The sequence below is a fragment of the Manacus candei genome, unplaced genomic scaffold (genome assembly GCF_025592945.1).
Source record: "Manacus candei isolate 608988 ecotype Guabito, Panama unplaced genomic scaffold, ASM2559294v1 h1tg000023l, whole genome shotgun sequence".
NCBI classification, from domain to species: domain Eukaryota; kingdom Metazoa; phylum Chordata; class Aves; order Passeriformes; family Pipridae; genus Manacus; species Manacus candei.
Genome location: NW_026138071.1, coordinates 27,004,793 through 27,025,687, shown reverse-complemented (window position 1 = coordinate 27,025,687; position 20,895 = coordinate 27,004,793).

Below are 20,895 nucleotides of genomic sequence, written 5' to 3'. Positions count from 1 at the left end.
CAATTCAGGAGCAGGTCAGACAACATGTAGCTAAGAATAATAATATTATCAGCTACCTGCAAGCAAGACACATCTTTTGCTTATATTAAAAATGCAGTTGAGAAACTAAAGCTTTAAAGAAAGCATCTAGTCCTTTCAAGTTTTGTTACAAGAGGTGGCATCCCTTGGGCACAGATGGAAGTTTGCAGCTAGAGCTGGCCACAAACTGCTTGCAAATGCTGGTTTATGTCTTTCTGTTGCACAGTCTTTCCTGTGCTCTAAAAGTTCAGTAAAATCCTCTTAGCTGATGAACTATATGAGACCTACCACTTCTTTCCCAATGGAAAGGAACAAAAAATAAAGCAAAGTATTTTGCATCTACAAAACAGAAATTTTCACAAACTGGCAATTTTTTCCAGGTCACATCTCTTTTTCCAAAGCAACTGACCTGTAATGCCACTTTTGTGTATGCAGTTATGTATAAACAGGAAGGCATTTTCAACTTACATAAAAGCTTTCTGTAAAGAAAGTTTTCTTGGAACAGTGTTTGTTAACAGTCTGAATACAAATATTTTCTGGACTGCAAATCCAGTTCATATTAACAAAAAGTGTACCTAAAGCATGAAACACACAAATTCTATTCATGTATATAAATATGCTATATATTTCTACAATATTTAGTAAAAATGATAAACATTTAGGACATTTAATCTGCAGTATGCTACCTAGATCCATAATTTATCCTTGCATCTTAGGAATACCAGTATCTCTGACTTTATAATTTCTTAACATGATGTCCCACCTATCTTGTCTTCTGCTAGATCACATCCTTGTATGTAACTTGTCAACTGCCACATGTCTACAGTTGCCAAAGGGTTAAGCCTCATGGAGTAGAAAATACTTTCCAAATCAGAAAGCCTTTATAGTGTGCTGTTCGTGTTGCAGGGACTCTTCAAATTGCTTCCAGACAGTGCTATTTTTATAATGCCATTGCAAAAGCAAATCCTATCCTACCCATTTATGATTTCAGCTTTAGGTAAGAAGTGCACGTGCCATAAATCAATCATTGCCCAAACTGCTGAACAAAAACTCAGATACAAGTCCAGGTACAGCATTAAGGAGTCAGGACAGGAATAATGAAAGCCCTCTCCCGTTCTCGCTTTTCAGTTCCCCTCTTGCTGTCTGTGGGAACTGCACATCTTAATTTCTGGAGGGTTTTGTTTTTCATTTTTTTTCCTCAGTGAGCTAATCAGAATGTGAGGAGCCACGCAGCAGTGGCACAAACTGAACAAAGCCAGCAAATACCGACTGCTACAGGTGCTCATAAGCACAAATGAAGAGTAGCAAGGAAGGACCAGGCAGGCAGACACTGCAAACATTTTTGTTGTTCTTGTTATGGTTCCCTCAGTCTGTTTTACTTGGTCTGACATGGCTGAGTTTTCCTACTGCTTTTACAGAGCAATATTCCAGATCTGCATGGAAGCCTTGAAGTTTCCCCTCCGCCGGTGACTTATGCACAGCAATAACCTGGAACCACTGCTGAGACCCAGCAGAAAGGGAGCCATACCTACAATACTCATTTCCTTCCATGCAGTTTTCCAGTCCATAACACACAGGCAGGTCTTTGTCTTGCACACCAAAGCGATGCTGCACGCAGCCTTCCCGAGGCTGAGGGAAAGGTGTCCTTTTACTCATCTCTAGGGTACGTATGGAAACATGAGCTGGGGCAAAGCGCCAGGCACCAGAAAAAAAACAGAGACCAATACCCATATGGGTCTTCAATTTCAATTTCAAAGGCACTTAATTTACAGTTTAACTCTGAGTCACACTGCTGATACATAATATACAAGCAGGGAACTAAAGTGGTGCACGAGTGCCTTTTCAAGCTTTTTCTCCTGCTGGCTCTTAAGTCAGTTGTCAGCAAGTTTCACAAGTGGGAATAAGCACTAAAAGGCTACAACAGTCCTCACACCCCTGTCCAGGGGAAGGGGGAAAGCACTGCTTCTTTGGGATTTGGCACAGTGTTCACCTCTGCATTCCCCTCTGTGTCTCCACCTTTCTAATTTTGCTGTGTGAAGTTTTCTTGTCCTACAGGGACAGAGCGTTTCTTAAACTTTTTCATCCAGAAAGTATATTTTAGAATATTTATTAAATTTCACCTTTCCAGGGGTGTTCAGAGAAATAGGTTCCTTATGGTTCAAGCCACCATGAAATATGTAAATATACAGGTAAATTTAGGTGCAGTAATTCAGGTAAAGTTGTTAACTTAATCTAAAAGAAGAGATTGTACCTCAGATAGGCAGGCTTATAAGTTTATTAAACTGTGGAACACATTATTTGGCCACTGTGAGCTTTCATGTTCACATTAAAAAAGCAGAACATGGTTTTGCAACATCACAGAACTTCAGTTCTGATGGTTTGGCTTTTGTCTGCTTGGGGTTCTTTTTTTAGGGGGGGTGTTTATTTATTTCTTTATTAAAACAAGAACTATGACAGCAGCATTTCAGGTGGTCTGGAGGAGCTTTTTTTGTTATCAGAGATTTTTTTGGCTGCACCTCTCCTTACAAGTTTGTTCATACTTTTTCATCACTAATTCTCAAAATAGTTTTAGATCCTTCACCACTTTTTATTACTTATTTTCACATCTAATGCTTTTAGAAGCCACAAATGAAGCCGCATTCCAAATGCTCCAGTCATTGCATAAGCTTGTGGGAAGCCATGCAGCCTTTTCCCAATACTCAGAGGTACTCTGGGAAGTTTTCAAAGCATAGGAGTTCACTGTTTAACTACAGTTGAATTTGAATGGGGATACCTCATTGTACAGCTGTGAAAATCCTGACCATAAAACCCAGTGGAATTCAGAAGTACTTTAGAAATAAGTCAGCTATTTCCAAAAAAAAAAAAAAAAAATCCCATAATTTTTTAGAATAAAATTTCCCCCAAACCAAAAATCATATTTTATAGGACTTTATGGTAAAACATTATGTTAGAGAAGGCAGATGCTTATAGCTTAACAAATACAAAAGAAAGGTTAAGTGAAAAACTTTTTTCTTTTACAGAGCTAACAAAATTGCTCTTCTCCTTACCCATTTATTACTGAGTCTTAAACTCAGATTTCTTCCTTTTCACAAGCCTCTTCCCCTTTTACCTCTGCTACATAACTTAACAGAGAGTCCAAACTACCTGATGAGAATCACAGCTAAGGAAAAAACCCCACACATCTGTGCAGCATGGAAAAACATGAATCCCACGGTGACTGCAATGCTTTAAGGGCCTGTTAGTTAGAATTCCCATAGTGGTGAGAGAGGGAAAGAAAGAACATGAATTCAAACTTTATAAACATAAAAGATAGAATTTTCTTCTCTATTTTATAGAAATACAGAACAAAAATCATACAATTCTAACCCTGCATGTTTTCTGGCAGCAGACCTCACAAGCACTGCGTTACCATGAGTGATGTCATAAACAAGACTCTCTCATTCTGACAAATTTTGAATTATGGTTTTTGTGGAAGCTGTAAGGGCCATATACCAAAACTAGGACTCGCTAAAGCAGTTGGGCTCAAGTGTAGTTGCCACCATTCTTAAATCATTCAAGAGAGCATCTCTGTCACAAAGCCAGGAAGCCAGAATTCAAGATGTTAAGAAAACAGACTTCAAAGGCTAATGCAAACAGTTTGTGCAAGCTTTACTGCTTTCAGAATTAATAAAACACTGCCATTCTTAGATACTGCTCATATAAAATGTCCAATTATATCTTTATAACTTACAAAACTCTATAAAAACAGGTATGTCACTCTGCTTCAGAATATTCCACCTGTAAAACTACCTATGTTGGGTAAATGCTGTTGAGCAACACCACACAGGCCTGCCTGTAGAAGCCCAAAGAGATGGTTTAGATCACCCTTTCAAAACTGGTCAGTGCTGGCACATCCAAAAAAATTGTTGCTAGTTACTTATTTTATAGTTTTTATCCCTGATTCCTTAGTGTTCTTTCTAAATACTGACTGATTTACCAGCCCCAGGGGCACAGTGAATTTACCTGTGGGTCTTGTGTGTCACCTCCCTGACTCACAAGGTTCAAGAGTTAGCCTGCAAGAGCCTGTTTTCAAAAACTCCAGTAGAAAAAAAAAAAAAATGAAACCCCCAAATATTTATCAGGTCCTCAGAGAATTACATGCAAAGAAAAAGCCTGTCTAACCAAGTCCTTGTTGGACATGTCCATGCTGTAAAACCACTGTGTTAAACAGGAGGAACTGACATCTCCAAGGAGTTTTAAATGCAAGGTAAGGAAGCAAACTTATATTTTCTCTCAGTGGCTATTATCTGTTATGCTGTGTAATCCCACAGTGCCAGAGCAGCTGGATTAATATCTCCAGGTCAGAGCTGACTACCGTGGGGAAGACAGAAGGAAAATATTTGGAGATATCTTTGGGATTAAATAAATCACAATGGTATTTTTGTCTACCACAAGAAATCTTATTCTTTTATGACTCCATCAGAACAAAACCTTAAAAATTAAAGTCTCAGTGATCAGTACCTTTCCACAAACAGCCCCATACATCCACTGATACAGAGAAGGAAGAAAGCCAATTTCACAATTCAAGTTCCCATTCTTCCCTTTTCCTTTCTCACATTTAAATTCTTAAAGTTTTAGTCCTCCTTGATTAGAAAGATAATTCACTGTATGAAAAAACATCCAAAACCATAGCTGACATTTCCCTCAGACTTTCACTGCTACTCTACAAAGATAAGCTTCAAAGTTCAACAAACAGATCTCAGATTTCTAACCTTCTGTTAGTTCAAAAATAAAGATATATGAGGCCAGAACTAAAATTTTCAGTTATAACATGTTGACTTGGTGGCAACACCACCAACATTCCTCTAGATTTCTGATATCCTCTAGAGGATTTTGTAATTTTTTACCACGTGGTCCAGTCCTAACATTTAAGTAGAAATCCCACAAAAACTGTAGAATCTTTCAGAAAAGCTCTTAATGGTTATTTCAAAAAAAGATAAAAAGGTTTTAGCAATTTCTGTTACCACACCAGTTCATATCTATCAATCTACTTTTTCTTTCTGGAAAATCTATGTGGATATGGTTTGAAAGTGCAGATCCCAATTCTGCCCCAAATAAACTCTGTGAAGGCAAAAATCACAAAACTTTGGTTAACGAGCAGGTGTTGAATTTTGATTTCTTGGGGGTTTTGTTTGGGTTTTTTCGTTTTGTTTTTAAGGCAAGCAAAGTACTTAAGCAGTGAAGCTAGTTTAATTCCTTCTCAGGAACACAAGAGGTCAACACCTCTACTTGGCAGTTACTTCATTTTGTTCTTTTCTTTAACACATTGTACATTCAGAATTCCAGGTCAGGGACAGCATATTCAAGGATTACCCCCTCGAGCTTTTTGTGAAGGCTACAATTCACCTACCGTGAAACTCCAGTTACTGCAGGAAGTTTCTCCCTTCTAACTGCTTGGGGAAGAACTCCTGCAGAGCCTGGCACACCTTTTCAACTCTACCTAATCCCACCTGGTTTGTGAACTAACCTCTTAACAACCTGGATGATTCACAGCAGCCAATAAGATTTCTTTTGGCTAACAAGTGAGCACCCATTTCTTGGCTACTGCACAAAATAATCACAGAAGTGTAATCAGCTGCAGATGTAAAGACAGCTTTTTAATTAACATTGTGCTGTAAAGGGCTGCTGTACCTTTGTAAAGCTTTATTTTCTTAGCATTGTTAGTTATTTTTAGGAAGACACACCATTCAAGCACAGGTTTGCTAAGAAATTACCCTATTAGAAAAAAAACTCTCAAGTAACCTCTAGTGTTTAAAAAAAGGACAAATCTTAAAAGGGGGGATTTAGCACAGAAAGCCTCATTTAATAGTGGAATACATGAAATTCAGTGCTGGCTGTGATAATGAAATGCAACTTTTCAGTTTTAATATAACGTTCAGATCTTTATTTTTAAGCACTTTTGAGAGCTGTTTTTGTTTAACAGTGCTCCAGATCAGTGACTCTTCTCTTTCATCCACCACCTGGAAGTGAAAGGCAGAAGAATGAAGTAGGTACCATAAATACAGAAAGGTATCAGTGCCCTTGGATTCATCTCAGTGAAGTTATAGAGCAACAATTTGTTAAATGTGTTAAAGTATTTAATTTTAACTGGAAAAGGGGAGGGAAAAAGCACCAAATTAATTTTAACCATGTAAGACAGGCAATCCTTTACAGAAATTCAGTTCTAGCCATTCCAAAAGTTGGCAGTATCAGGCATTAGTAACTCAGCCTCTATAAAAGCATTTCTATTGCACACTCTGATGGAGTCTTAAATATTTTAAGAATAAAATAAGAATCACACAACATGTCTGTTACTTACTGCATACAATTTCTCCTCCAGAATAAAAACTCCCTCAGATTTGGTGTTTTGTCAAAACAGTTCTTTCTTGCCAAGTTGATCAAACCTGCTGATAAAAATAAAATTTAGCAGTTACAACATTACATTTTAAAAATTACACATTTTGTTTTCAAACAACTGAGGTTTGTAATGAGTGTTGCATGGACATGTTTATGCACAGAGGAAGACTTTGAGAGTTTGGATGGAGAGACCTGCTCCATTTATACCCCACAATAAACCCATCATTGTAATAGCAGCAGTCACACTGTGTTCAAAACCAGAGCAAAATTAAAATTAACATCTCTCATATCATGAACTCTTTCAGAGGAGGGGGAAAAAAAAGCATTCAAACAACAGGATTTTGTTTCTGTCTAAATGTCTTTAAGATCTACCCTTAGGCATCATACATGAATCTTAAGATAAATACCTTTAATAACCGGGATTTAAGCATCTTATGATTCTAAATCTCAGCTAACTACCTTGTTTATTTTCCTGCCAAAGTATGGAAGCTATGATAAATTACAAAAATCAGAAAATTACAAATAAAATCACAAATTTTCATAAATTATGAAATACAAAATCACTCAGTTTTACTTTTTACAAGAAATCATGTTCTTTGTTAGAGTAACTTAAAAGGTATTGTAAGTTGAGATACATTTTGTAGAAGCTCTGAACAGAACCTTGATACCAGATGGGCTGGACAAAGCTGACTTCTAGAAGCGTGTTACTGAAATCCACTACCTCCTCAAAATGTAGGGAGCCAATCCTGAAAGCCACGGCTTCCTAGTTGCAGAAATCTGTGAGGGAGGGACCCACAGCCCCCAAGGTAAGAACATTCCCTGAGGGGAGAAAGCTCTTCGTTCCAGTTCTCAGTGGCTCAGCTTTGGTTACTCTCATTATCTGTGCTGCTGTAATACACAGAATGAAACATTATTTCATGTAACTGGTTTTCAATGAAGGGTTATTATGGGTGACACTGTATGAAAACTGACTCTCAGTCTTAGGTCTACTGTATTCCTGGTAGTTTATTCTATATTCCTGGTAGTTTTCTGTGCCTTTAAGAATCTGTTGTCCTGGCTGCATGCTTTACTCAGACTGTCCCTTTTTGCAAACACTCTCTTCCCACTGTGTAACACAGAGGTTTTGCCATCGCATAGTTCCACGTATCAACGTGGCCAAATCTCTTTTCCAAAATAAAATCTGTGCAAGCTGGTAAATTAAATCAGGCCGAGCATGGCAGCAAGTGTGGAGTGCCAGACAAAGATCACACTGCACAGAGCCAAGGGACACGAGGAGATGCCCGCTCGGTTTGCTCCTGCTCAGGGCCTGACCTTGCCCAGCAGAAACCAAAGCAGGGAAAAAGAAGTTAACTGCCACATGAAGAACACAGCAAGAGGCACAGATTTAGTCAGCTAGCTTAATTTATGCTGAATAGAATTCCCTCGTCCTTACAGCCGAAGTGCAGGAAAAAAACATTGTCCTGCAACCGGAGCAAATGGAAAAACGTTAAGAAAGCCAGGATAGGACAAGACTAGTGAGTCACTACAGAGCTATCCAAAGGGATACAGAGGTCGTCCACTCGCTAGAACGTGGGCTGAAACAGTCACTGATTTATATTCCAAGAATCCCAATAAGAGGCACTCTCGGGGGAGCACAAGACAAAGAGACTTTGCCATGATTGCAGCCATGAAGATGAGCACAGAAATCCCAGCAAACAGGAGCAGCTGCAGTAGTAAGTCAGTGCTGTACTCGGGGAGCCCTGAGAATGCAAGACTTCACAATGGCAAAGCTGCCAGGAGAGTTTGGGAGCACTTAATGTGTTTATTGATTGACTTACTCATATGCATTCTTATCAAAAAAAAGATCAAGGTTTAGTGTTCGGGACTTGAATTTTATGACTGAGTGTTTAGGGACAGCTTTGGACATCCCTCTCTTTGGACAACCTCAGGATAGTGGCTATTCTTTGCTAGGAAGGAATGTAGGTAGGGTTACATTTAGAGCTGCACTCGGAATTTACCTTCCCCCCTCATTCCACAGGAGTGGTGACTTCCAATTACTGTTTCCAGACTAGAGAAAAAGAGAGACAAGTAGCCCCACTTGACAAAATGAAAAATGTAGAAGACAAAATTTGATGATATAATAAACCAGCCTTTCTGCTTTGGGTTATGGATCAGCCTTAACTAGGTTAAATGTAAGAATTTACAATTTTATTTTATATATTATTAATTTTTAATCAATTTTTTAAATCTACCTCTAAGGCTCTAAATTATTTAACTTCATTACAAAATACATTAAATGCAATTAAACTAAAACACAAAACCTTAGCTACTTAGTCTGTCTGCCAGAGGAATGTTTTCTTTACCAGTACCCCTAGAAGTTACCAGGTTCAAACTGTTTCTAAGTCCTGCAGAATCCCTTGTCTTTAAGCCCTTGCAAGATGACTTTGTGTGCAGCCCAGACACTTTAACAATAAGCAAATTAAAGCTCTACTATAATAAGCAGCTCTACTATCTATATGCTTCGCACATGGAACTACACACTGAAGAAACTCTGACATAAACTGGGTAGAACTAGTAGAAATTACCTCATGTAACATATAAAATCAAATGTATAAAACCCCACAGTTTTATATGAGGACTTGAGAAAAGCAGTGGAAACATAGGACCTCGAGCATTTTTGATTTCTGAGCAATCTAAGGCTGAAGACGAAACCTTACAATTTTTGAACTGTGCAGAAGTACAGATCAAAAGTGATTAGTCTGTAGAAGTCACCTCCTGATAGCTGATTTTGTCACACCCCTGTCTGCCCCAAATTTGCCACAGACATGCATTTCATGCTTAAAACTCAATTTTGTGCAATACATGGGTTATTTATCTGTTTTATTTTACCTTACATAGAATGAAAAAGAACCATTATTCACTTTCACTTACTTGTTTGAAATCTTCTGCTCTCAGTAGCATTTTTCTGGCGTTGCTAAAGGGAGGGCTGGGCCACAGCAGCCATGCTAAAGGTCACTCAGATTTGCCTGAGAAGCTTCTTGGTGCCTGCATTGCTTCACATGCATGCTCCCTCTGTTTGCTTCAGATGCCTGTCTCATCACTGATTATTGTTTGACGAAGGTTCTTATTCAGACACAAGAAAAATAAAATTAAACCGAAGTTATGACCAGGGTCTCTAACCAGTCATGACTAAAATCTCATGTTTAACCATGAAAGCAAAAACATCTTTCCTTTGTATGATAACACATCACCACCAGTAACATTTTTCATGGTGTTTGTATTTTAAATGGGGAAAGCAATCACAAAACTGTAAAAAATCACTGTGCCAGATGTTGATGTAGTGAAAGAGGAATCCCAGAGATATTAGACTTGAAGCCACAGTTCATCTAGGAAGCCAACCTGGAAAACATGACTAGTGCTGTGGGTAATGCTGGAGTTCAAACATCTGTATTTTCTTCCAGAAAAGAAAAAACCCACACCCTGGAATATTTTAGAGCTACATATATCAATGCATGCTCTGAAAATGCTGTGAGCTTTTACATTATATTTTCCGTCTGCCTTTTAAAGTAACCCCACTTTGAGTGTATATATGACCCTTCATTTTTGTCTAGAGAAGATGACTAATAGGATTTTAGTTAGAAATGTGCAGTTTTGAAAATATTAGCCTGTGTTTTGCATCAACTGTCCACACCAAGATGGGAAATATTAATCATGGTAGCAGTTTGCCACACACAGATTAATTTAACAGATGTAAGATTTAAATAAAACTCTGAGCTCATGATGAAACATTTGGAGTAAATCCAGGAAAAGGAAAATGAAGCACAGAACTTATTGAAGGAGGCAATGTGAGAAAGAAGTGTCCTAAACATCCTTCTTATTCTTGTCTTCTTAGGAGGACAACATGCTGGACAACCTTGGGAAAGGAGAAGAATTGTCTACTCCCTGAGGGAAAAATGGGGAAGGAGAGAATTATCAGCCCTTACCTTAGGAAAGCTTAGTCATTATTTGCACACAAGAAGACAGAGTGCAGCTCAATGCCTAAAAAGGGACATTCTTCTGTCTGACTTCCACTGGTGATTAGATTTATGATCTGAGACACAAGTACTTCACTTGCATGAAAGTCAAAAGGATATTCTTTTCTAACCCGATGCAAAAACCTATAGAAACAGCTAGAAAGTTCTTGAACTTCAATAGGGTTTGGATCAGTGTCACTGAACAGAAGAAGATAAATTGTGCACTGTACTTTTTTTTCCAGGATGAAACACATAAAACTCACTCAGATGAGAAGTCTTTGTTTTTTTTCTGTAAATCAGGACAAAAATCCTTAAAGAAAAAGAATCCCTTTCAGTGATCAAAGTATTACCTCATCTCTCAAAGCAGTGCTAAAATACCACTTCCATAATGTCAGTTGGTCTTACTACCACCAAGCAGGAAAATTTGAGTAGATGGAGTTTTTAATTTGCGGTCTCACTACACAGCTAGAAATACACTAACAGGTTGTAATTCTTCAAGAATAATATGCTATCACATATGCTGTGGCTACTTTTTGGCTTCTACATATTTCTAAAATAGATCAGTATTTCCATTTTTTAACCAAGTTATTACAGCTTTAACATATTTTACATCACTGCTGTCAGAATATACTTAAACAATTGAGGGCCTAATTTTATTTTATGGAAGGCCTCAGAGGTATCAGGCAAAGATTATGCCATAACAGCATTATGGTGAGAACAAGAAATAGTAAGACAGAGTGCAGGTGACAGGTGGGACTGCAAGTCACAGACAGAACTACAAAGTAATAAGCACATAGGATGATTAAGCAATATAAAGTCAGAATTTCTCTCCTGCTTAAATACTGTTGGGTATTTGAAGGTACCTCTGGGTTGACAGGAGTTATAAAGATGGCAAGCAGGTAGTGTTTTGGCTTTGGGCCAGGGGTGGGGGGTCTTTCATTATTTTTAATATCCATTATCATGTTTTTTCAGGGTAATATGAGGAAAGACTCAGAGATAACAGTGAAATACATTTCTTGCTAAAATCACTTTCTTATTTCTATTACCAATCTAACTTAGGAGAATAACAGGAAGTTTCCTGTTTCCTTCTATGTTCCCTTAAAATGTAATCTATTTGGACTCTGTGGTCGAGATATGTTTTCATACTTTTATATTTTCTCTTATTCTTTCCCAGTAATTTATTCTAATACAAACATTAGTTCAGCATTCTTTTCAATTACAGCAGTGTTCCAATTCTCACACTGCTGGCATTCTCTCTTACAAGAGATTTTTTTTTTCAGTACTACTGAGCCAAAGTTACTGCTTTGCTTTTCTTCACCTTCTTCCTCCTCTGAGGACCTAATGCAACTTTAGTTTATGGATGTACTTTCACACCAGGGATCAATGAATACAACAGAAGTTTAAGGGAATATAGATAATGTGGGGGGGAGGGCAAGAGAGAAATAGTACTGACAGTGTGTTAAATAGTCTTTTAAATATCTGCTTCACACCCTCCCCTAAACTACAACCACTTCACCTACGAAATAGATGTCATTTAGGAAGAATGACAAGTTGAAGGTGTATGTTGGGATTTTCTTACCTTTGTACAATTTTCCTCTCAATAACACTTTAAGGATAAGAGCAAAACACTAAATAACGTTTCAAAGTTTTACCCATGAAGTTGTCATATGCTTGGAGATGAACACAAGGTAATACTTCAGTTTTGGGAGCAATTACAGCAGCTCTCAAGTGGTTTCTGTTTTGTTCAATTGCTGTTGTAGTTGAGCTGTGGAATATGTAACTACAAAAGGATCTTCCCTGCTGCAAAAGGCCCGTGAGCATAAAATTAAAGTAACTAAAAGTAATTGTCCCTGTTATGGAAACAGTTCTGGATAGCATGGGTAGTATCTTCTGAGTTAGTGTATACACATAATACTCATACCAAGATTTCAGAAATTAGGAAGCAGATTATATCCAGACCTACCTATAATAAATCTCAGAAGTAAGAGCAGGTTTGGATCTAGAAAGCAGCATTCAGTGCTCCTTCAAGTGGCAGCTGGGTTAAGGAATATATCTTTTTTTTTTTTTTTGACAGAACTAGAAACAAGGAAGAGGTTTTCCAAGCATTTAGCTTTCTGTCCCTTGATATTTTAAGATTTTAGACTATCATGTTTGGAATTACGTTCTCTCTAATGTGTGCTGCAAGCCTTCCCCACTAGAAGCAGAATCAGAGTAAGGACTGGTTCCAAAGTCCAGATCTTTCCCAGAATTCAAAACTAATGGAAAAAATAAAGAAGGCCTTTTTTAAAAGTGTGTATATATAACAATAGATCTAAAGCAATTAATTCCATTCCAAAGAAAGATCTTAGGTTTATAATGCACAGTCCTATAAAAAAGATCAGTTGTTTCATAAGGGTAAAGATAAATAAATAAATAAATAAATAGAAAGTGTTAGGGAAAATTAGAAAACATACCATATTTCTACCAAGTGATAGAATCTGAACAGCATTATTAGAGGTGTAGTACCCATCTGGGAAACAAATAGAGACATTTGTCTCTAGACAAAAAGAGAGTTCAAAGAAAGGACCATGACAAAAATCTGAAAAACAAAAAAGAATGATACTGAAGTATAGGGAGATGGGAATTAATTGTCTGTCTTTAATATAGAAGGTACATTCTTCAGGGGCATAGGAGGGGCAAAAGAGATACCTTTACTCCCAAAAGATTGTCACACTGTGGAAGTCATTGCTGCAGGATGCCAGAGGTCAAAACTCACATGATTTCAAAATGCAATTTTATGAGCTGTAGTAGGAAGTATCAATTTTATAGCAGCAATAGTAGAAAAATTCACCAATTTATTGATCTATTAAACAATGAGATATTACCTCTGATCACATTAAATTTTAAGTATTTAAATTTTATATATATGACCCAAAGTACTGCTGCTGTATTCTCCTCAATGATCAGAGATTAATAGGAACCTCTAGAAGGCAATTCAAGTCACAGATAGGTTTTACTTAGGTTAACTAAAAATACTCCAAAACTGCTTGCAACTCCCCTCGAAACTGAGGGTCTCAGTCAAGAAACAGCATCCCTGACCCTAACCTCTGACTCTCCTGTTGTGTGGGAAGGCCATCCCTTTACCAGCAGTACTGGCCAAACATGCTGGTCTCAGGTTTCACATCACTGTGGCCATTAAAAGTAAAGGCAGCCAGCATTAGCTTCCATTACACAGAATAACATTTCCCTGGCAAGATTGTGCCAAAAGCTCTTTCAGCCCATAGATCACAACAAGCCAAGAATTCTCTACAATCCTCCAGAAGGTGAAACACAGAATCTGACTCAGAAATCAGTCTCAGCCACTCACCTCAAAGCATATCCCTTCCTACTTCATCTAAACTCCTTTTTCCCATACACACACAGTTGATACAATTTATCAAAACACTTCTAAAGCGAGTATTTTATTTTAAAAAAATCTTGTAATCAGAAAGCTGTTTTCATCTATAACTCCATTGCAGGTGATGCCTCACAAGTATATTGTCATCATCTTGGGCTGCTGAGGCAGTTGCTCAGCCTGTGGTGCAGAGGGGGACATTCAGATGTGCCCTGCCAGGGTTGTTTGTGCAGACCAACACTGACATCTGGTGCCAGCAGAGCCCTTTTACACTGAGACAAACGTCCCACTTCACGACTTGCTCAAGAGTTGCTTGTTTGACACTGAGATAAATCAGCATCTCCTATCCAGCATCAAACCACACCAAGAATCTGACTACAGAGAAAAGAAAGGAAACAGTAAAAATGCCAAGGATATACTTGTAGCCGGGAGAAGAAAGTGAAAGTACATTCACAGTATTTTTTTCTGCAATGCATTTTTTCCAAGATGGTGCTGTTGGCTGTCTTATCTCAAAATAATTTTACCTGCTACTTAAATAGGGAGTTCCCCGTTTTTGTGAGAACAGTATTAGCATTATCTTTGCCAGGATGAGCAGAGCTTGCACACCAGAGAAAGCACAAGAGTTGTTTGCATTCCGAATGCAAGGGCTTGGATTGTGGCTGGCATGAGCTTACCTTGCTTGAACTACTACAACCACTCCGTGTCCCATTTTGTGGACTGGAGAATCATTCTGTGCCAGGACTTTTTGGCTACTTTCCCAGAGCAAACTGTCCCTAGGCAATGGGACATTCAGCCTATTTGGGGGACAATCTCCATATGCACGGGTGATGTCCATTTTCTCGCAGGCTGCAGCCTGTCACTACCAAGGGTATCAAAGACAGGCTGAACAACCAGAGAGAATGGTCCCCATGGAAATCCAATAACTTTTTCCAAGGCTATGAAGAACCAATTACAACAGAGTACAGTGAATGCCTTAACTACTAAGGAACTAAACTTTTACACTGCACTTGGTTCTGCTACCAGCTGCTTGCTTGAATATGTCCGTGCGAGATGCACGGACCTGCCCCAGTCACAAGCCAACCTCACTGTTCTCTCATGCAAGCAGCCAACAGAGAACTATTTCCAATGTGTAGCTGTTCTGTGCAGCAAAATGCTTTGCAGCATGTTCTTATCCCCATAAAGCTCTCTGCAGCCAGAAAAGTGTTGTAATAATGTTATTTGCAAGAACAGACTTGGGAAAAAATGGCTTTTTATCATTGTATCGTTGTGCCAGTGCAGACAGTATCCTGACTTACCAGATGTTTCTTATTGCTTTTTTTTCTAAACTTCACTGTGGTATTTCTAGAATTGAAGGTTTCAAACAAAGAGGTTTCTGTTACCTTAAGAAATCCAATTTAACACTGCCTCAAAAATCTGTGATTATATGAGTAAAGCTTGATTGGGATAAACATACCAAGCCTCCATCCAGGGCAAAAAATTGGATAACTCTTGTAGCTCCACCTCCTTGAAAAACATGGAAACAATAATAAGCTCTGCAAGTTCCATGAATGGAAAAGCATTCATTTTGTGAAGGTTTGAGGTTTTGGGAGGGAGAGTTGTGCCTATGGTTTTTGTCGGGTTTTCTTTTTTTCTTTTTTTTTTTATTTTATAATTGAGACAGTGAAAAATACTGAGACTCCAGAACCATGTAGGGGACTATGTTTTGTAGGGAAAAACACAGAAAATATTGAGGATTTTGAATGCATGTGCAGGGAAGGGGGTGCAACAGCATGACAACTAATAAAATGAAGTACCATTTTCCTGCTCAGTGTGAAGTGTTACAGATTATTTTTAACTTCAACTTAACTAAGAAGGCAAGACTTTTTCTAAGTACCACAGCTACTACAGCACATGAATGACTGAAGTTTTTGATTTTCCTGGTTGCAAGAGATGCCAGGACATTTTAGTTCTCTAACCCCTAACAAGCAGCAGCTTCTGTTATAAGGAAATATGAGCAAATATAGAAGGTACGCAATTTATAGCTCCTTATTTTACTGCCTACTTTTGCAATTCAGTGTGTGGCCACTACAAGAATGGCACTTGAATTACGGATGGTCTCTAAACCCTACATTAGGAGTGTGCATTACTTTTGAAAAATAACTGTAAATGTGGAAAAAAAAGGTTAAACTCTCTTTCTCTGAATAATAGATAGGACAGAGGGAATTCACTGGGGGAGGGGAATTAAAGCAATTGAAACACAGGAGCAGACAGTTAGGCAAGAAGCTATGGGAAATTAAGAAGTCCCCACAGCTACTGTAAAAGCTCACCATGCAGTTTATAATTTAAAATAATGTTACACTGCAGTGAAGACTCTATCCTCTATGCTTCATTTTCTGTCCCACTTCTGAATTTTCATCATCAGACTAACTTCTTGTTAAACCAGGATGAATTATTTGCTTTATTTGCTGACCCTCACTACAAACAGGCAGACAGCTAGTTGGGGTGGCTGCTTTACTGCTTGGCTAACTCCAAAATTGTTGCAGTTGCATGCCCAGTGCCAAAAAAACTCCTCTTCCTGTAGTGTGCCTTTTACTAACTGCTGATAGCCCTTCTGTATCTTTACATCTGCTACTAAGTATAACCAAAGACAAAACAACATGGGCAACCAGGTTCCCTGTGATACAGCGTAGGGGCAGAGTGAAACAAAGCCTCCCTAAGGTTTCAAACCTTGACATTATCGCATGACAACAAATAATAACGTGTTGAACTACAAATTCACATTTGTTTTTATGTTCTTGCAATATCACATTTTTTTTTTTTCCTCTGCCAGTACGTGTGGAAATTCAGGATTTTAGATTCAGGCACAGTCTCTCCAAAGTAAATAGTACCATGTCTGACTATAACAGTTCACCATTCATTCCTGTCTCCTTTAGGTTCTCACGTTGACTTCTTTTTCTCCTTTTCCCACCCTTTCCATAGTTAGGACAATGGGGATTCCTGGTATGCCCTTATAAACCCAGGTCCCTGGAAAACAGCGTTAAGGAATAGGAAGGGGGTTGCTTGCATTGTCCCACAGGCGTTTCCAAAACATGCTCAGTTTTGGGGCCTGTCAGGTCCTAATACTCAACTGTTTTGAGACTTCAAATTAATCAACTAGAAAAAAAAAATGCGGTCTCTACAACAAGAGCTAAGAATTTAATGAAGACTTAATTGATCCCTGTGTGCAACTTTAGCAAATATCTGTGTCTTTGAAGAATTTCTACTGACGGAAGCTGTTCAAGCTTGCTTCTGCTCCAAGTCCTTCTCATCCCAGTAACCATAACACACACTCAACTAGCAGAATAAATACTAGTTCCTTCAACGTATATCTCCTTAAGTCTGCCACAATACAAGAGCCTGCTTTCTTACCAGCAGCAGTTTGAACAAAATTTTCGCTTCTGCGTGACCTTTCCTATCCAGCGTAGCTTGGGACACCAAGGGTCCTTCTCAATGCCAGAGTGAGAGGTTTGCCCTTCCCAGTTGTCAATGGCATGAAGGTCTTGCCAAGGCAAGGTCTGAGTTTCCACTGTCAACCAGAACTCTTCACAGGCACTGGGAAACCAAGGCAGGTGTTGCTGCTCACTCGTCAGTCTCTACAGTGGGACAGCTGACTCCTGAATAAGAAGTTATTAAACAAGATACACAAGTAGTATAAAAACAATTATAGGAACCATAACAATCATAGTGAGACCAACTTCAGACTACTGTGCTTATTTTTCAAGTAGTTTTACCAATTTCAGTTAAACCCAGTCTCAGTATAAACAAGGACACTGTTGGTTTTCCACTGCTTTTGCTGGGATATGATTTTAACCTGAGATCTAACACTTGGGTATCAACTGTTCCACACATTAAAATGCGTGTGAAACCATTCCACACACTATGTGTGAAAACACACATAGTAACTTCTCAGCATTCTGCATGGGGTTTAGAGCAAGACAGCTCCAGCTGTACATAGAGAAAGTTAGCCAGCTCCCAGACCCCAAGGAGTGCTCGGAGTGTGCATTTAAACCAACCTTGTATGCGTTTGCAGAAGCCTCTAGACGGCTTATGAGTCTACCTGGAGTTTGTGCTCTGGGCACCCAGGAGTCTTGGCCAAGTGTGGAGACCTGAAACACCATATGATACCACAGGGATCATAAAGAACAGCCAAACACTGCCTCTGGAAGCTGACTGTATGTAGGCAAATCATTCTTGCACTTCTACTACCTGTATGACCTGCCTTGTTCAGCATTATTTATAAGTTCTCAAAATTTGTTTTTAGAGCTCTGCTGCTCCTTACTTAGCCATCACGTAACAGCAACTATATTTGGCTACTTACTCAAAACAAACCCTAAAACTGCAGATATGTGCCTCCAAAACCTTCTTTCAACAGATCCATGCACTTCCTGATGCACATGAATTCAAGGGTAATTTGTCACAAGTGCGTGTAAATCTACCAGAGTGCCAGGCAAAACCAGGAGTGTGATGCCCTTGCAAGTTTCTCACCTTGAAGTCAAAGGCATAGCGTGCTCAACAATCTAAACTTTTAATTTTTTTAACAGCATCTTTATATTTGCAATAAAAGGTAGGGGAGGAATATTTTTTTTTCTACTTAAGTTCAAATTAAAAAAAAAAATCCTTACAGCTTCTTCAAGTACTGTGGCAAGCATAATAGCATGAAGACTTTTCTTTTTACTTTCCATGAAAATAGGTGGGCTGATGATGGCCTTGTACACGTCACTACATCACTGATAGCTGATAGCTGCACAGTTGGGATGAAATCTGGAGTGTATCCATGTCTGGAAAGCTTTATTGTATCCATTTGAACCTAGTGACAAGCACAGAATACCTAAGGTTGTCCTAGGTTTCACTTCCTAGATGGACAGAGAAAGTATTTCTTTCCTTCCCCCTTTACAGCTGCCCTTTCTGAAAACAGATTTCTAACATGCTTCCAGAAACAAGACACGTAAGACTACATTTTCTGCCACTACAGTTCATGCATTCCTCCTCTTTATTCCCTGACAGTTGACACAGAAGCCTGAAAAAAAGTGCCCAAATTTCATGTGGTATCTGTTGCAGAATATAAAATTTTAGTAAACAATGGATTTTTTCCCTGATTTGAACCATGTGTGTTCTACTCTGTAATCTACCACAGATGGTATTTTTCTTGTTACATAGCTGTAGCATCCACTACTTTTAAGGAATTCTATGTGTGTGTTTTATGAGGGAACAATATAATACCATGAATTCAAGCAAACATCTTCAAAACCAGCTTGAAGGATAGTTTATAAATTATAGGGAAGCACAGAGCACAAGACACTGATGTATACACAGAAGGGCCATTAAGGACAACAGAAATTTGACTTCTGCAAGAGAAGGAAGGACAAGTTCAGTTACTGATTCTTTTTGAGCATACTCAACATTTCTAAGTGTTCAGAGAAACAGTTCCATTTCTATTTCTGAATTAATTACCAGGCCGTTGATTTTTTTAGCACTTTCAAAAAACTAAAATAAAAATCAAGGATACCCTTTAACATCTGCAAAAATACTGCAATTAATGGATGCTTGGAAGAGTGGGTCAGAACAGAATAGCTGAACACAGATAAAAGACATTTTGTTTGGCCACGATATAATTTTTTATTAGATACATATTTAAGGTCTTTCATTCAAATCCTGTAAAGAGTTTGAAAGAGTCTTTAGACAAAAAATTCATCAACTGGGTATTAGGAGATCAATGTGGTTCCTCTGATGTAGGATAAATGAATTAAGGGTGTAGAGATATTTCAGAGGTACTACTTAAAAACATATTGTTGTTAAAAATGGTTTTGATTTACAAATAAAAAAGGAAAGATTTTTGAGAATTGGATTATATTTCTGTGGCCATCAGATATTGGAAAGCAACAAGAAGAGAAAACTCCATCTTATTACAATAGTAGTTACTATTGATGTGTCTTTTGAGGGAATTTTTAAGGTATTGTGTCTTTCTGTAAGGGGTCTCAAATCCAACATGCAACACAAGCACATGTACATTTTGATAGCTTTTGACAGCCAGGGACTTTTTGTTTTTTCATACTAGAGAATTTCATCTCCTCTTCAAAATTTCCATTTAATCTCCTAGCTGAGTAGAAAAATCAACAATACATATATTAGTTTCATAAAATATTATTCATTGGGTTTGGGTATTGTTATGAAGTTTTCATTTTCTAAAATCTAATATTAACAACTCAACTAAGCCAAAAAGATCCACAAGTGCCTGGTACACTAAGGTACAGCTATTACAGCATTCATCTCATATCGGGAATGATGATTTCACACACTTACTCAACTTACAGTTCAGAAAATTCTTCTTCATATGATTCATACGTCTTCATACTTCTCTTTGGTCATGCCACAGAGCTAAGTCCTGTTAATTACTGACTTTCTTGGACTAGACATCTCAAAACTGAACTACTAGATTTCAAAGCCTCACATCTTCTCCAGAGATTATTTCTTAGGGCAATTAATATTTCAATAATATGAATAATTCATCTGTCTGAAACTGCCAACTTAATAGAAACAGGTAATAATTTCCAATAGCAGAAACCTAGGCTTTGCCAGTAGGTTTTGTCATGGAAAATTCTATCATGACAGTGCTGTGTTGTTTCACTGTCAAAAAGGACCGTAAGCATAACCAGATGGAAAGATGTACTAAAAACCCCTTTTCTTTCTCAGAAAGAATTTATTGTGGTGGCAGCTTAGCATTCAGTTCCCCAGCAGTTCTGGTGGTAAATCTATTCTCGTAAGGAAATGGTCCAGCAATACGTTTCTGTAAAATGCCAGCACAAGGCAGCGGGGCAACTCCAAGCTCCATTGCACATACATCATAAGCAAGGCCAGAACAGCTGTTTTAACACCAAGCATGCAATAAAACTACCCAGTAAATCCTCAAACTGAGAATTAAAGTCATAACACAGCAGAGGGAGACAGCAGAGAAGGTGATACATGAAGAAAAACAAGCAAAGCATAGGCTACTGCTGGTGTTGTGAAGATAAGCTTTTAGGACAGGCATAAGCCCATGAAAATGCTTTCCATTGATCCAGAAAGGAACTTCTATAAATGCTTGAAATCAATGGTAAGTAAAGGTCTTGCTGAGTTACAAAG